This window comes from Cupressus sempervirens, chromosome 4 (assembly GCF_028749045.1).
Source record: "Cupressus sempervirens isolate cs-2001-9-10 chromosome 4, ASM2874904v1, whole genome shotgun sequence".
Lineage (NCBI taxonomy): Eukaryota > Viridiplantae > Streptophyta > Pinopsida > Cupressales > Cupressaceae > Cupressus > Cupressus sempervirens.
The window spans coordinates 289465049-289476690 of NC_143121.1; positions in this window are offsets into that span (position 1 = coordinate 289465049).

Below are 11642 nucleotides of genomic sequence, written 5' to 3' on the forward strand. Positions count from 1 at the left end.
GCTCACGAGTAAATGCAAAAACTCAGTTTTGTATTAAAAACTCATGCAAATTCATGTAATTTTTTTGTACTTGCAGTTTAGAATCCTGATTTTCATTGGCCGTAAAGGTTTCAAATGCTAAGATGCCCCCAAACCTTGTGAGGGGTGCTGCCCCTTGTCCTTAGTGGGGCCATTGCTCATGGACCAGTATGAGGAGCACTGTCCTCATCTTCATGGGGTCTCCACTTCCAAATCCCCATTATTAATTTGAATCTGTTGAATAAGCAACTTGACTACAATAATGGGGCAATGATGTATTCAGTTACCCTGAGTTGAGGAGCTCCATTAGCTACTTCTGACCATTTGAGTTTAGATTTCATGGCAACATCTTTTGGCTCAATAGTATGGTTCATGACAGCATTAAAAATGGACTTTTAACATTCCAAACTTCTTTATTGAAAGTCTATTCAACATGCCCAAGCTTCTCTAAAAAGAGGCTATATAATCATATTTAAATTTATTAGAAGAATTTTTTAAAAATTTAATAAACAAAGAAAACTGCAATATTTCATAGCCTTTTTAAGCAACACTTTATGAATCATCTTTGGGAGAGATTTTCATGAGTTTCTAGGAGAATGAGGGAACTTACCTTGTCCCTCTTTGCCTTCTATGCTTTTTATTTATTTCTGAAGTAGCAGTTGTTTTCTTCTTCATCGTAACACTTTGTAGAGAAGAAGACATTCTTTGCAATGGTTACTTTGCTCATACAAACTTTGTGCAAAATTTCTTAATACTTTTCTCTTACGAGGATCAATTTTCCCTTCAGAGAATTCATATTTTCAATTCTTTCCCTTCTCCATTTTTGAAATACTCAGAAATTTCTCATTCTCAAGTTTGTGTGCCATAAAATGATGAGCCCAAACTAGCTTCACCATAACTAGGAGATTTCACTTTCCTCAAGACCATACTGTGCAAGTCTACTCCCAATGGTGACTGAATTTACAATTTAAATAGTAATGTGAACTTTGTGGATTCCTTGTCCTTCCACTCATCTTTAGGTTTTCCTTTCTTTCTTTTGACATGAACAATCGTCTTGCATTTAACTTATAATCACCACTTTCCTCAATTTACACTTTTCTTTTGTCTTCTTGTTTAATCCTCCATGTAGGTTGACCTCTTTATGTTTCATTACTTATACTTTATCATTTTGTCCTTTTCAACAGATGGGTCATCCAATCTCCCCAATCCATCTTTATACTTCTTGTACTTAGGAACGTGCCACTCTCCATACCATCTTCTTTCATTTCCCTAATTTCCAACATATTGCATCTAGGGTGGAAGACTTCATAGTCCTCCATGTGCGACTAGAACTACCCATGAGAGAACTTGTTTTGTCTTCTAAGCAAGTTTTTAGTTCCAATAGAACTTCATCATTGGGTACCATCACTCCTTTTGTGTCAAAAGTGTTGCTCGATGGAAAATCTAGATTGTCTACCTAATTTCGTAGGCTAATGACATACTTCCACTTTTCAAATTCAATATAGAGTATGTTCTGTTAATTATGGTATTCTTTTGCTGCGATCAACCAACCTCCTTTGAGGACATCATAGGCCTTATATTCCAATGGAATGACAACAAAATCAAAGCAATGTTTAGTTTTACTAATTACATTCCATGTCACAAGAGTCCCAGTTGGTTTGATGTTGTACTCGTTGGCTCCTACAACTTGAAATGTTTCATTTCTCCTTTGATAATATATTCACAATAGAGGCTTTGTCAATGGTGGTGTTTGTTAGGTTCCGTTCTATCGTCTCCATCTCAACGTCTGCAAGCTTCCTCCCAATGCCTACCATTAGTAGCATTGGGTCAAAGATAAGATTGCATCCTTGTTCCTCCATCGACTTGACATGGTCCTAGCTAGTTGTGAAACTACCAACTACATAGGTAAGGGCCACCCTAATTGTGGCAAAGTCTCTAGGAGATTTGATACTTGCATGGGTATAATGGCTTGCAGCATCCATTTCATGATTACCTTTTCTAACTTTGATCACAAGGGAGTACTTGCAATGTCATGCAAGGTTTTACTTTCTCCATCTCCTATTCAAATTGACCTCGGCTTCTCGAAGTCTTTCCTTCTTCATAAGTCAGGGTATGTTGCTTTCTTTGTCTAGAGTCTAGTGACTGCCAGTACCTCCTTGTCAGGATTTTTAATTTCCAACACAATTACTCTCTTTTGTTTGGCTAGTTAGTGCCCTTATGTTTATGTGGACCACACCATTTGCACAGTAAACTCACGTTTTTTTGATCACGTTGGTAGTTTTTCACAAAGTTGCCCCTCTTGTTACATCTTGAATATAGAATCATGGGTCAACTATTTGTGTCATATTGATAATGCTTCCAAGTGCATTTGTATTGCTATTGTTTCCTTACTAACCATTATAGTACCTATTGAGCAAGGTGTTGGAGTTGGAAGATGGTCTTGATAGTGTGGTTGGCAGGGTCACCTAGTGTCTTTGTGTAAAGGGCACTTATGGGCTTCTTCCTTTCAAATTGTATGAGCATTCCTTAATGGAATGTCTCTACATGATAGATATCACAAAATGATTTATTGAGATAGTTAGCCTTTGTGTGGCCTTCAAATTTGTTGTCAGTGCACCATAGTTCTTTGCCCTCCTTGGCACTTTATTTCTTCACCTTCAACTCATTCATCATTGATGCTATGTCCCATTCCAAGGCCTGTACAAACTTTGGATTCTTTGTTAGTACTTGTTGTTGTCATCAGTGACCTTATTTTTCTCTTGGAAAGTTTTGTTCTCTTTCTCGATGTCCATTGCCTGATTGGAGGTGTTCGCATATGAGGATGTAAGTACCACTTTTGTTTTTTATCCCTATAGAAGTGTTCAACCCTTCAATTAACCATCTATTTTTTTCAACCCATTGGTTGGTTGGTTTTTCAAATTGCCAAACAACTCTCTAAGCCTACGATAATAAACTCTTACATTCTCATTTTCCCTTATTTCATTAATAGATTTTTCCATTATTTCATTATTATCTCATATGTAAATGTTCTAGTAAAATTAGTAGCAGATTGTTATTTACTCAATTATAGAACACTATGTGGGAATCAACAATCACTATGCAACTACTAGTATAGATATCTTAAATAAATCTATCTAAAGAAATGCCAATATATATCCACTACAAAATATTTATAATTTAATTTACTATATCTAAAATAATTTATATTTCCTTTATCTCTATTTATTTAGTTTTTTACTAACTTAAGCTTTTTATTTTAATTTCTTAAAAAATGGATGATTTATATTTCCAAATATTATAATTTAAATGGATATTTTATGTAGTATTTGTTAAATTGTTCTTAAAAGTATATTCTATTTATAATAAGATTTAAACTTTTGACATGTAGATGGTTGTCAATATTAACGTAGAAGAATAAAAGTTAACATTAACACGCTCACACCATCCCACTCCCCATTTTGCCATTGTAGAATGCCTATCAGCATTAATAATATTCAAACTTGAGATGAAATTTTGAAGATGGTGCTTATCTTTCTTCTGATATCCAAGAGCAAAGATAATGCTATTTATTGTTTTCAATGATGCTATCTCTTGTAATCTCATTCGTAAATATAATCCTATGAATTGGTGGTCATGCCTAATCAAATAAGGAGGCATGACAATTCATCATAATTAGTTTCCAAGAGCCTTGATCATAATAAGGTGTTAGTGATTTAACTAGATTTAACACAAGTCACAACAAATCAAAATCCACACACACACACACACACACACACACACGCACGCACACACACACGCGCGCACGCACGCACGCACGCACGCGCGCGCACACACACACACACACACACACACACACACACACACAGAGCTTGATTGATTTGCATGATTTCAAGAGATAATTGAGGTTTCATACTTGTCAAAGATATGTATAGTGAGATCTATGATATAAAGGGTAGTTGATTGGATGATAAATACGATTTTGTGTATACATGTATAGTAGTTCACAAAGTGAACTGGTATAAATGCATGCATACATAGTTATTAGTATCACATCCTTCCATACAAATTGACCTCATCATATTTAACACTCCCTCTTAGCTAGGGAAGACAACAAAGTATGAATACATTTAGATATCACCTAGAACGTGATACCAAGGAGTATACAAAATATCAAGTTAGCATGATACTTATATATCCTAGTTATGGTATGTGAACTAACACCACATCGCATGATGTGTACCATAACATATCATGGCATGTCCATAAACATTATGTCACCTAATGTCCACCATGATTATCTCACTAAGCCCGAATTGATCTACAATCAAGCCACCATGATATCAATCAATAGTTTGAGAGATATTAACTATCAAGACATTCTATGAATATCAAGTTAGCATGATACTCATCATGGTCACTACGCAAATATCATCTTCAAAATTTCACATCTCAAGTTGGAATGTTATATTTGCATAGTGATTGTTGATACTTGCATGACAAGATAATCATATCAATGCTCTAAAATTGAGTAAATAACAATCTTCTACTACGTTTACCATAACACTTACATGGTATCAGAGCCAAGTTAGGAAGATCAAAGGTAAATTTGAGGATTCAAACTACATATGTTGATAAATGTTTGTCACACTTCCATCACCTAGAATGAAAAATCCAATTAGATTTAAGGATTGCTTTGAGGGTGCCAACAACTTCATAGCATGGAAATTAAGAATCATGATGATATTAGATGAGAACAAAGGAGATTCATATGTAAAATATAAAAGGATAGAACCTGAGGATGAACCAAAAAAATCCCAATGGATTGAAAATTACAAGAAAGCTATGAAACTAATAGTGGATTTTGTGAGAGATCAGATAGTACCTATACTGGCAAAGAAGACATTTGAATACCTCATGTTCAATTCTCTAACGAACACCTTAGAGATAAATAATATAGGTAGAACCCTTGCACTCAAAACATTATTGAATCACATAGTTGTATGAACAAAGGAGAATCTGTGTCTGCCTACTTCATCAGAAATTAAGGGATCAACTATCAAATATTAGGTATGAGATAGAAGGCAAAGAATTGCCTATAATAACCCTAAGTGGACTACCCAACTCATGGGAATCATTCAAACAAAGCATATTTGCAAGGTCAAAACTCCCAAAGTTAGACCGCCTAAGGTCCGAACATCTACAAGAAGCTAGATAGTTACCAAAAGGAGTCAAACAAAAATTCATAAACGAAGACTTTAAGGTTCTGAATGCGAAACATCATAAGAAAGGGAAGAATTTTAAAAGGAATAAAATTTTTCATGGAAAGTGTAAGGAAAGGAAAGATGCTTCACAAGTCCAATGTTTCAGATATGATGAATATGGACATTATGCTGCCAAATTCCCCAACAGACTCAAGAAAGAAGCATCCTATGCTAAAGTCAGAAAAAATAATTACAAAAGAGCATCCTGAGAAGTTTCTATTCTATTTAGCACTATCAAATCATGTATCAAATAAAGTCAATAGTTGGGTAATTGATAATGGGTCATCTAGACACATCACTAGATTTTGAGATCATCTAGATACTATGGTTGAAGAAATTAAGGAAGAGGTAACCATTGAAGGTGACCAGAGATCCTATAAAAGAAGTGGTGACATATAATATCAAATTAGATTCGAGCATCACTATTCAATTATAAGATGTAGCATTTGTGCTTAGAATTAAAAGAAACCTAGTATCTTTATATGCTTTAGACGGTAATGGATATAGAGTCATTTTCATGGATGTAAATGTCTTGGTATGACCAAAGAGTGCTACTTTTAGGAAGGCTAAAACAATAGGTGTGAGGCATGGATACCTATACAAGCTCTACACTAAGAACTCATTCATGAAACACATGACTCCAATGATATTTGACATATAAGATTAGGGCATATATATTTTCGAGCCCTAACATCTATGGAAAAATTAGTGACATGACTTCCCAAACTAAACACAATCCATAATGGAACATGTAAGGGATGTGCTTTAGGGAAGAACACTAAAGGATCCTTCCAAAATAGTTTAAGGAAAACTAAAAAATGTACTGGAATTAGTCTACTCGGACTTATGTGGACCTATGACAACCCCATCAATAGGAGGGTCTCTATACTATGTAATTTTTGTGGATGATTTATCCAGAAAGACCTAGATCTATTTCTTGAAATGCAAAGAGTCCAAGGAGATCCTTAAGAAATTCAAAGAATTTAAGGACCTAACAGAAAACTCATTAGGAAAGAAAGTTAAAACCTTGAGAGTGGACAATGGGAAATATTTCACTCTTGAAATATTTAAAGCATTTTGTATTAATGTCAAGATTAAGAGGGAGTTCACTATACCCTATAATCCTTAACAAAATGGGGTAGCTAAGAGGAAAAACATAACCATTGTGAAAGCTACAAAGTCAATGATGTATGACTAGAATCTTGATACTTCATTTTGGTTAGAAGCTTCAAGAATAATTTTCTACATTAAAAAAATAGACGTTGTCATTCATATCTTGATAATAGTACATGAGACTCTACATTTACTGAGACAAAAATTGATATAAGCCATCTTAGGATATTTGAGAGTCCTATATATATACATGTACGTAAAGAGAAAAAAGACAAAATCAGAACCTTTTGGGAGGAAAAGAATTTTTGTGGGTTATCATAAAACCTCTAAAGGCTATAGGATATACCTACTTGATCAAGATCAAATAGAGATGAGTAGAGATGCCACCTTTGAGGAAGACTTTACCTTCAAAAGGTCAAAGAGCTATGATCAGTAAGAAATTCAAGACTCACTTGAGAACATGGAGGAAGGACCTACTTATAAGGCTCAAAGGGAGAAAATAGAAGAAAACCCTAATGAAAATCATACTAATCCTAAAATTGAGAGGGTGAAAAATCATAATGTTAGTAAAAGGAATAACCACTTTGGGCCAGCAAGGTTGTTGAGGAAGCATAAAACTTTGCTGCACCAAAAGGCACTATTAGAGAAAGTAAGAGGCCTAATTTATTATCACACTATGTGGCACTAATGGACGACATTATAAATTCAGAACCTACTACCATAATTGAAGCTCTTAAACATCAAGTATGGAAAGATGCCAAGGTAGAAGAGTATCCGTCCATTCTAAAAAATGATGTGTGTGATGTAGTACCTAGACTTTAAGGGGAATCTATTGTCTCCTCTAAATGGCTCTTCAAAATTAAACATGTTGCAAACGACATCTTAGAGAAACATAAGCACATTTTATTGCAAGAGGTTTCTCATAGAATGAGGGAATTTGATTATGAGGAGATATGTGCACTAGTTACCAGATATACATTTGTTAAAGTATTTATAGCTATTGCTACAACTAAGGGATGAAAGACACACCAGATGGGTGTAAAGGCGACATTTCTAAACAAGACTATTGAAGAGGATCTCTATTTAGAACAACTTGATGGTTTTGTGATTCATGATGTAACATACATGATCCCATGTATGAAAATTGAAGAAAGCCATGTATGGACTCAAATAGGCCCTTGCATGAGAGGAAAAACATAACCATTGTGGAACCTTCAAAGTCAATGATGTATGAGGAAAATATTGATACTTCATTTTGGCTAGAAGCTTCAAGAATAATTTTCTACATAAAAAATAGACGTCATCATTCACATCTTGATAATAGAACACGAGAAGAGGCCTTAACTAAGACAAAACCTTATATAAGCCATCTTAGGATATTTGGGTATCCTATATATATACATGTACCTAAAGAGAAAAAAGACAGAATTAGAACCTTCCAAGAGGAAAGTAATTTTTGTAGGTTATAGTAAAACCCTCAAAGGTTATAGGATATACATACCTTATCAAGACCAAGTAGAGATGAGCAAAGATACCACCTTCAAGGAAGACATTGCCTTCAAAAGGTCAAAGAGTTGAGATCATTTAGAAATTTAGGACTCATTTGAGAACATGGAGGAAGGACCTACTTATAAGGCTCAAAGGGAGACACTAGAAGAAAACCCTAATGAAAACCATACTAATCCTAAAATTGAGAGCGAGAAAAACCATAATTGTTAACAAAAGGAACAACCACTTTGGGACAAAAAGGTTGATGAGGAAGAAAAAAAATTTCTATAGCAAAAGGCACTATTAGAGAAAGTAGGAGGCCTAATTTATTATTACACTACGTGGCACTAATGGACAAGATTATAAATTCAGAACCTACAATCATAACTGAAGCTCTTAAACATCAAGTATGGAAAGATGTCATGGTAGAAGAGTATTCATCCACTCTAAAAATGATGTGTGGGATATAGTGCCTAGACTTTAAGTGGAATCTATTGTCTCCTCTAAGTGGCTCTTCAAAATTAAACATGCTGCAAATGATATTTTAGAGAAACATAAGGCACATCTTGTCACAAGAGGTTTATCATAGAATGAGGGAATTGATTACAAGGAGACATGTGCACTAGTTACCAGATATATTTTTGGTAAAGCATTTATAGCTATTATTGTAGCTAAGGGCTAGAAGACACACCAAATAGGTGTAAAGACAATATTCCTGAACGAGACTATTGAAGAGGATGTCTATCTAAAACAACTTGATGGTTTTATGATTCATGATGCAACATACATGATCCCATGCATGAAAATTGAAGAAAGCCATGTATGAACTCAAATAGGCTCCTAGAGCCTGATGCAAGATAATTGATAGATACCTTAGGAGACTAGGTTTCTCTAAGAATGAAGATGATCCAAATCTCAAATTTTAAGTTATTAAAGGTGACATATTAATATTAATTATATATGTTGATGAATTGCTAATTACACAAGATCACCTCATTCCTCTATGCAATAAGGATTTGACTTTAGAATTTGATATAAAGGATTTAGTTATACTACACTACTTTCTAGTATTGGAAGTCTGGTAGAAACCTAATGTGATGCAGGAGCATCTTGGGTTTCCTTGCAATCCTGCATGTTTGGAGGGATTTTGGTTAAGTGTTGAGGAGCATCGAGCTTGGATTTTGGTCGAGTTATGTTTTCATGGTTAGGGATGTGTTGGAGACACATTGGGGAACCTTTCCTCATTATTGCATAGAGATTGGATGGATTGAGTTGTTTGAACTTTGCTGCTGAAATTGTGTTTTTCTGGTTTCTGGGTGCCTGTTGCAAAGCGTATAACTAATTATCCTTAATGAATGAAAAAATCCACACTTCAAGGTTTGAGGAGGGCCCAAACTAATTATTTGTTTCAAGTGTGAAAGTCCTAATCTATTATAGGTTGGGAGATATGGCAATTCTCCCGAAGTATCAATTTCTAGTAGTTTTGTGTGATAGTCTATTGTGTGTGACTTTCAAGATGGATGCACACTTTTTCTTTGGAAATCAACCTTTGTGTATTTAAGGGGTTGTAGAGGACCTAGATTTCTACCTTTGGTTTGAAGAAGGAGTTCTAATTCAATTGGAGCTAGGAGATATCGCAATTTTACTCGGATATCAATTTTTTGGGCATTTAATTGTTGTTGCAGGTTGACTTGTGGCATTTAATTTGTGTTCTGGTATGACTTGTGGTTTATATTGGTATAAGTAGGGGTTTTGGGGAAGTCTTTTAGTCATAATTCATTTCATGGAATGATTTGTGGGAGTAGCTAAAGGGCGATTTTTCCTGAGTCTGTGGATAGAGTGCCGAATGTGAGGCAATTTACAACATGATTGTGATGGAGTTGTGAATGTGTGGATAGAGCATCGAATGTGAGGTAGTTTACACTTGGATCTTGGATCTTGGAGAAGAGCTAGGGATGTGGCTAGAAAACAAGGAAGTTTCTTGGTGGGCTTGCGAGCACAAGTTTAGATCTCCTTGGTGGTTTCTTCCAGATTGCTGTTATGTTACAGATTTGGGCTAGCTGAGATTGGTTTGTGAGTTGGATCTTCAGGAATCTTGCAGAACTGATTTTGCAATTGCTATTTGTATTTGGCCCTAACCTAGAAGGCCTTACAACCAGGAATATTGCATGTAATCAGTTATATATCTATGAATCAAGAATTGTAATTTGGTATCAAATCTTGCATTGTTGTTTCTTGGTGTTGTGTTTCTGCTGTGTGGTTGTATAGCTGTGAGCTAGGAAATTTCATTTGAGGGTTTTCCTACCTTGCATTGCATTAGGTGGTATCAGAGTGAATGTTTTTCCTAATTGTGTAGATAGATTATTGAAGCTGAGGCAGTTTGCACTAGGAGTTAGGTGGAGAAGTAGATATGATTTGATCTTGATCTAGTGGTGGATTTTCTTTCTGGAGTCCTAGATCTCTTGGTTGCAAGGTGGGAGATTGTGGTTATGAATTGCAATTATAGAGGGCTTGCAGATGGATTGATGGATGCAAAGATGGAAGAATGATCTTATTGAGGCATGATCATAGAGATTTTGTAGATTGTAGATCCATAGTCTTGGACTTGTGATGTGATTCCTGATTGTTCATGCAAGGTGGCAGGTTGTGATCTAACTTGCAAATAATTCAATTTTGTCACAAGGAGCATGGGAAGGATTTTTTTGTAGAGGGTTTATGAAGATCTTGGGAGATGGCTCTAAGAGGATTGTACCTTGAGATGATTGCGAATCTCCATTATGTGGTGGAGAGAAATTTTTCTAAGATGTCTACTTGGTTTGAAGCTAGTTTGGCTAATCGAACTAAGAAGGTGGTTTCTCAATTTGAAACTAGTTTAGATGATCGAGATAAGGATAGGGTGAGGAAGGCATTTTGTAGATGTTTGTGGAGTTGGAGGCTACTGATCCAAAAGAGAGTTGTTTGGCCAGTTAAGAGAGTTGTTCGTGAGAGAAGATGACATGACAAGGTTTAGGTGGAAGAGGTTGGTTTTGTTGATTAGATTATGAAGTTTGATACAAAACTTGCAGAGCAACTGGAGGTTGTTGCTGAAGATATTCCTAACCTTGTTGATGCTAGGATAGACATTGGTTTTCATGATCATTCGGTTGGATTTGACATGGAAATTGTAGAGCACTCAATCATGGATGATATGGTTATTGTTGGTGGTGACTTATATGTTGCAGAGCATCTTGTTGTGAGCAATGAGATTGGTGGTGTTATGAGTTTGGCATGTGTTGATGGAAATCTACATATTGCTGTTGATATGGAGTTTTTTGGTTGCTAGTGTGGATTCACTAGTTGCTGATGTGGATGAGGGTTTGTTGATGAAGCATTATGTTCACTTTGTTCCAGGGAGTGAGCATGCTGATTGGATGGTTGAGATTTTGGTGTTTGACAGAATGATGCAAATGTGGATGATGTGCAGATTGGCTTTCTTGTCCTTGTTGGAGTGGAATCCTTTGGTGAAGCTAAAGATTGATTTTTCCCTTTCTTTGGGCATCAAAGTGTGGGACACACTTTTCTATTTACTTGGGGAGTCTGATGTAGGAGCATCTTGGGTTTACTTGCAATCCTGCACGTTTGGAGGGATTTTGGTTAAGTGTTGAGGAGCATCGAGGTTGGATTTTGGTGGAGTTATGTTTTCATGGTTAGGGATGTGTTGGAGACATGTTAGGGAACATTTCCCCATGATTTCATAGAGATTGGATGGATTGAGTTGAAGTT